Raw genomic sequence first — 6,138 nt, 5'->3', positions numbered from 1 at the left:
TCTTTAGGCTTCACCCCCAATCTCCTGGGGCCACTGCAAGGACTCCCTCCTCATGTTTTACCCCAGTAACTGGGGAGGCAGACCTAGAGTTCCTATAGCTCAGGAAGCCTGCACCCATCAGGTGAGACAGCACCACCCTCCCGTACAGGCACCCTGCGGCCCTAACACTGGGTTTGCAGTTGGCCTGTCTTATACAGCCAGGATGGGTTGAGGGGGTGGTCACCGTTTTTCTACATCTTCAGGAAGCTTACAGGGCTGTCTCTAATCACTTTAAAATGTTGGAGCCCTTATCACCCTATGTCTTTGACTTTGAGGCTTTACCCCAAACTCTAAAACCACAGGGAAAGTTCCAGACCATACCCTGTGGCACAGGGCTATGCTGCGGTACAACCTCAGGGGTCATGATCCACACTGCAGCCTGCGTTACCGTGGCCGCTAGGGCTGTAAGGGCACAACCTGCACGGCCAGAGGCGATGTTCCTATGGCTACGGACACACAACAACAAACCCAAATGAGCCCGTGTCCTCTTAGATCTCAAATCTAAGGACTCCTTCCTGGCTTTGGAGGTGAAAGCAGACAGGTGCAGTGTGATGAAGGAAGCCAAGGTTTTGGTGGTTGTCGGTATAAGCCTTCAAGCATAAAATAGCAGAGGAGTTCTAAGAAGTGATTTGGGGAAATACTAAAGTAGGACCTTTTGCTTTTATTTATTTATTTGAGAGAGTGATCGAGAGAACATAGAGGGGAGGGGCAGAAGGAAAGGGAGACAGAGTCTTAAGCAGACTCCACATTCAGCATGGAGCCCTACACGGGGCTCAGTCTCACGATCCTGAGATCACGACCTGAGCCAAAACAAAGAGTTGGACGCTTAACCAACTGCGCCACTCAGGCGCCCAGGGACTTTTGCTTTTAAAATGTTTATTCTAGAATTTCTAAGAAAGAGGAAGAGATTTTTTTCTCTTGGGCAACCAACCAAAGAGAGTGTGGAGAGAGCTGTATGTAATTAGAGTGATAATTAGAAGGCACGATCTCTGTTGTCACCTGGTTAACATTTCTTGAGACCTTAACTGATCTCTTGGGAAAAATAGGGTCACAATACAATGTTTCTCTTTTCCCACCTTCTCGTAGAAACTCCAATGACCTCCCTCTCTTCCCAGCTATTCCTGGCATCACATGTGCTTGGAATAGATTCTGTTCTGCTATCATTTACATATTTACTTCAACTGCTCTGCCACTTGCTGCCAGATCAGCCCCAGAAGGCCAAGGCACCCATGGTGTCACATCCTGGACTTCCCCTGTCCAGACTGGGGCTGCTGCAGCCTGTTAATAAAGCAGCAGGACCCAGGGCTCAGGGCTCACACAGTCTGGGATGTTTTAACAAAGCAGCCCTCTTATGTTGTGGGTCTCCTTGGTTTCAAGCCCCCTTCCTGAACCTCAGCCAGAGTCTACAGTTATTGGGCCAAAGACAGTCTGAGCAGCAGAGCTCACTGATCCTGCACCAAATTCGTGAATACTGACTTTTTCCCCAGAGAGGAATTCTTTCCCAGGACCAGTTCTCTCCTGGCAGGCTTTTCGGTACTTAAGGTGAACACTTTTCTGCTGGAATTGTCACTGGTCCCCAGAAATGCTCAAACCTGTCTCAGTTCTGAGAAAAACAGACCAGGCTGCTGACCTCAGGTGTTGCTGCTTATAGATGTGTCAGGAATGGGTCTCCAAGTTTTACAGAAGATGATAGCATCGTTACAGCTACCCACGTGACAAGTTCAGTGCAAGACACTTGAAATACATTTTTCTCTTATCCACTCGACCATTTTTGATATATATTTTTAAGATTTTATTTATTTATTTGAGAGAGAGACAGAGAGAACACAGCGGGGGGGGGGGGGGAGAAGCAGGATTCCCACCCTGCAAGGAGCTCACCGCAGAACTCGATCCCAGGACCCTGAGATGACAACCCGAGCCGAAGTCAGATGCTTAACTGACTGAAACACCCAGGTACCCTTGATAGATATTATTATCTACATTTTACAGATTAGAAAATTTAGGGCTCATTCATTCAACAAGTATTTATTGAGTACTTACTGTGTGCCAGGCACTGTTCTAGGCATGTGAGATACCTCAGTTACCAATGTAGGCACCCTTGTGCCGTATGCTTTCTAGAGGGGGTAAACGACTATAAATAATTAGCATAATCATGAAATACAATATGGTAGAAGGTGCCCGGTTCTATGGGACTTCAGAGAGGTTTCAATTCAGCAAGGTTATTTTGAGCTGCTCCTAAATGCCAGGCACTGGGAACTAACTCAAGAAGATAAACTTGTGTGCCTGTATGCAGTTCACAGTCCAGGGAGGCCACGAAGTGAGCAGCAGAACCAGGAGTTGGAGCTGGTGGTCCGGTTCCGCACGGGCGCTGCCAGCCACTGCTGGAACATCTTAACGCTTCTTTTTCTTTCAACACTCAACACAAGACTTTCCTCTTACGTGAAGCCTTCCTAGGGCTCTCCTCTCACCCGTATGTCCTCATTCGCTTCTCCCACCTGCCACCCGTGGGCCCTGGCCACCAGGGGGCCACCAGCGAGCCCTTGTGGAGCATGTTGTTCTGGGGCTGCCTTTGCAGACTTACAACGTCTGTCCTCTAGGAGCTCCTTGAGACCACGAATTGTTCTGTTCACCTTTATATCCTTGTACCAGGGATTTTGATCATTTGTGAGTAACGGGAAACCTGATTAACCCATGGCATCAGCAAAACTGTGGCTGTTTTTTTTTTTTCCTCGCGCCACAGTAGTCTGAAAGAAGGTGGTTGCTGGTGGTTGTTGGCTCATTGCCTCAGGGATGTCATGGTTGAAGCATGGCTGCCTTCACGTCAGCATTCCCGCCCCCGGGCAAGCAGGAAGAAGGGCCCGTGCTGAGGGCGGGAAAGCAAAACCTTCTCAGACAGTTGGGGCTGTCTTCCACATTAATCTTACTGGATGGAACTGTGCCCCATGACAAGCCATAGTTGCATGAGAGGCTAGGAGAATTCTTATTTTTAGACTGAACACATTGCCACTGGAGCAAAGTCAGTGTTGGCTAGTAAAGAAGGGGAAAGTGAACACCGGAAGGTAACTAGCATTGTCTGCCTCACTCCCCAAGACAAAGAGTGCCTGGCACCATGCTATCGAGAAAGCACTCAATAGTCATTGAAAGAAAACAAATGGACAAGGAAAAAAGAGACAAACGGAAAAAACAGACTCCTAATTATAGAGAACAAACTTGTGGTTGCCAGAGGGGAGGTGGGTGAGGAGATGGGTAAAACAGGTAAAAGGGGATTAAGAGTACACTCACCCTGGTGTGTGCTGAGTAGTGTGCAGAAGTGCTGAATCCGACATGTACACCTGAAACTGATGGAACACTGTATGTTAATTACACATGAATTCTGAAAATTAATTATTAATTAAAAAGTTATTATTAAATCATTTAAAAAAGTTTTTAAATCATTGTTAAAAGTTTTTTAAAAGTTCCAGTTAGTTAACATACAGTGTTATATTAGTTTCAGGTGTACAACGTCGTGATTCAACAATTCTATACCTCGCCTAGTGCTTATCACGACAAGTGCACGCCTTGATCCCCATCACCTATTTCACCCACCCCCCACCCCCTCTGGTAACATCAGTTTGATCTCTATAATTAAGAGTCTACTTTCTGATTTCTCTCTCTTATTTTTTGTCTGTGCTTGTTTTGTTTCTTAAATTCCACATATGAATGAGATCATATGGTATTCGTCTTTCTCCGATTTATTTCACTTAGCATTATACTCTCTAGCTCAATCCACGTCGTTGCAAATGAAAAGGTTTCATTCTTAAAAAATAGTTATTGAATAAATGGTGATGAGTAAATAAATGATTTTTTGGTCCATGTCACATGGTCTGGTAATCTTAACCAAGAATTAAAACAGAGCTAACATTTTATTGAAATAGTATTGGGGAAAATATCAGTTGTTTATCAGTTATCATAGTGAATGAATGTGTGTGTGTGTGTGTGTGTGTGTGTGTGTGTGTACATGTGTGGTATGGAGATAGAGGAATAAGCGGGGCGTAAATGGATCCAGATATCTCAAGTAGTAGTTTTACTTTTTCCTAAAGAGTCACCCTCCCTCTAGTATATTTCGGGGAAAAAATGAAGGCTGTTTCACATCTGTTCCTGAGTTGTCCACCTGGCTGCTGACCCCAGTTTCATGTGCCAATGGCCACAGTCCTCTCCATAAGATGCTACGCCCTGCCCTTGGCATAGCACCAGCTAAGGGGTGGTTGAGGCCGGGCCCTCTCTTTCTGCTATCCACACAGTTATCACACAGAGTGAACGAGTGTATCGGACTTGACAAAAGGGTTGAGGTGACTACATTCACTCAACTACTTCTTACTGAGCACCTACTATGTGCCAGGTATTACAGTCGGTGCTGGCGTACAAGAGTAAAGAGACAGACATGCCCTCGTAAGTCTTAGGATAAAGCAGGGAAATGGTCATTAGAAAAACTAATACTCAAATCTATAATTTTAACTTGAGACAATGCGCTATGAAGGAAAAGGAGAAGGTATGTTGAGAGAGAATAATGAAGGAGACTATTTGGTTGGGGGAAGAAAAGAGATGTCAGGAAAGGCCCCCTAAGTCAGGATATTTAGGGAGAATATCCCTACCTTATATTCAGACCTGGGGGAATTAATACAAGCGATTAAAGAAAAAAAGAGGGGGAAAGAAAAAAAAGAGAAAGAGAGAGGGGAAAAGGCATTCCCCACAGGGGAGCAATTTATGCAAAGGCCCTGAGGTGGGAAATAATTTGGGGCACAAGAAGTGTGGTTTCAGTGGTTTGAGGAATGGGAGGTGAAAAACTAAAATCAAAAGTGTTTAAAAGATTAAAACTCTTTTTATGCCATTTGGCTCTGAAGGCAAGAGCGTCGAGCATACAAAGTGCACTCAGGAGCCACGGCCTGCTCAGCGTCCAAGCCCACGCCTGCAGCTGGCCTGCAGCCGACCCGCCCCCTTAGACGCTTCTCTGGACCATAGCAACCACCCGGGTTATATCGGGTGTGGCTTCAATCTGCCCAACAACAGGTGTGTTCCTAGTCCAGAAACCAGTACTGTGCTTACCTTCTAGAGCAGTGGTTCTCAATTTTTAGTTGGAGGTCGTATTAAAACCGACTACTTGGGGGGCCTGGGTGGCTCAGTTGGTAGGTTGCATCTACCTTCGGCTCAGGTCATAACTCCGGAGTCCTGGGATCCAGTCGTGCATTGGGTTCCTTACTCAGCAGGGAGTCTGCTTCTCGCTCTGCCCCTCACCCTGCTCATGCTTTCTCTCTTTCTCTAAAATATATAAATAAAATCTTAGAAAAAACAAAAACAAACAAAAACAAACCCAAACTGATTACAAGACCCCACCTTCAGAGATTGTGATTCAGTAAATTTAAGGCGGGGCCTGCTAATTGGTCTTTCCAATGTGTTCCCATCCGTTGCTGCCCCCAGTCCACATGTTGAGAACCCTTATCCTAGAGAAAGCGGACTACTCAAGAAAAGTTCTGGAACAGTAGTTAATGGGATTTTGTACTTTGCTCTGGAAACTAGTCCAACACTCAGGCTTATACGGCAAAGGGCAGCACGGCAGTAGGTGAGTCCTCCGTGGGGTCGGTCCAAGATGACAGCGTCTACAAGCCCAGCTTAACAGAAGGATAAGACAGGTCCACCTCATCCCCATGGTCGAAGGACAGGCATCTTGCTGGAGAAAGGCGGAAACTCTTCCATGGGGGCGCTCCAGGGAGTCTTCCGAGGCAGCCATTGAGCTGGGTCTGGAGCGCGAGCAGGATGCTCCAAGCGGCCATGTGGCAGGGTTAGGGGTGCGGAACAGTATTCTACCTGCAGGCCTCGGTCCCTGTAAGCACAGCACCCATCAAGAAGGAAAGGTGATGCCGGGCTCCGCGTGCGTGCAGAGTCCCGCGTGCCTTACCGAGGGCGCCTGCGCAAGCGGCGCCGGGGCTTCCACCCGCCCTGGCGCAGGCTTACTGTGTAGGTGGGCAAAGGTGGCCGCCGGCCTGGAGCCGGCTCCTCTCGCTCGTCCGTAGCAACGCCGCCCGCCGCCGGCAGGGTACGCTCTCCGCGGAGCCTGTCCAGCTC

At 47.3% G+C, this 6,138-nt stretch overlaps 1 long non-coding RNA gene across 1 annotated transcript; it reads right to left on the bottom strand.

Annotated features, from left to right (window-relative positions):
- Positions 1 to 1,816: 1,816 nt before the first annotated feature.
- Positions 1,817 to 6,097, bottom strand: LOC130543184 (uncharacterized). Its single transcript, XR_008958328.1, has 2 exons — positions 5,122 to 6,097; positions 1,817 to 3,377 (listed from the first exon to the last, which is right to left on the bottom strand). It is a non-coding gene; the product is annotated as an uncharacterized LOC130543184 (long non-coding RNA).
- Positions 6,098 to 6,138: the final 41 nt, after the last annotated feature.

This window comes from Ursus arctos, unplaced genomic scaffold (assembly GCF_023065955.2).
Source record: "Ursus arctos isolate Adak ecotype North America unplaced genomic scaffold, UrsArc2.0 scaffold_8, whole genome shotgun sequence".
Taxonomy (NCBI): Eukaryota; Metazoa; Chordata; class Mammalia; order Carnivora; family Ursidae; genus Ursus; species Ursus arctos.
The sequence above is the reverse complement of the archived record's forward strand: the minus strand, read 5'-3'. Positions and strand labels throughout refer to the sequence as shown.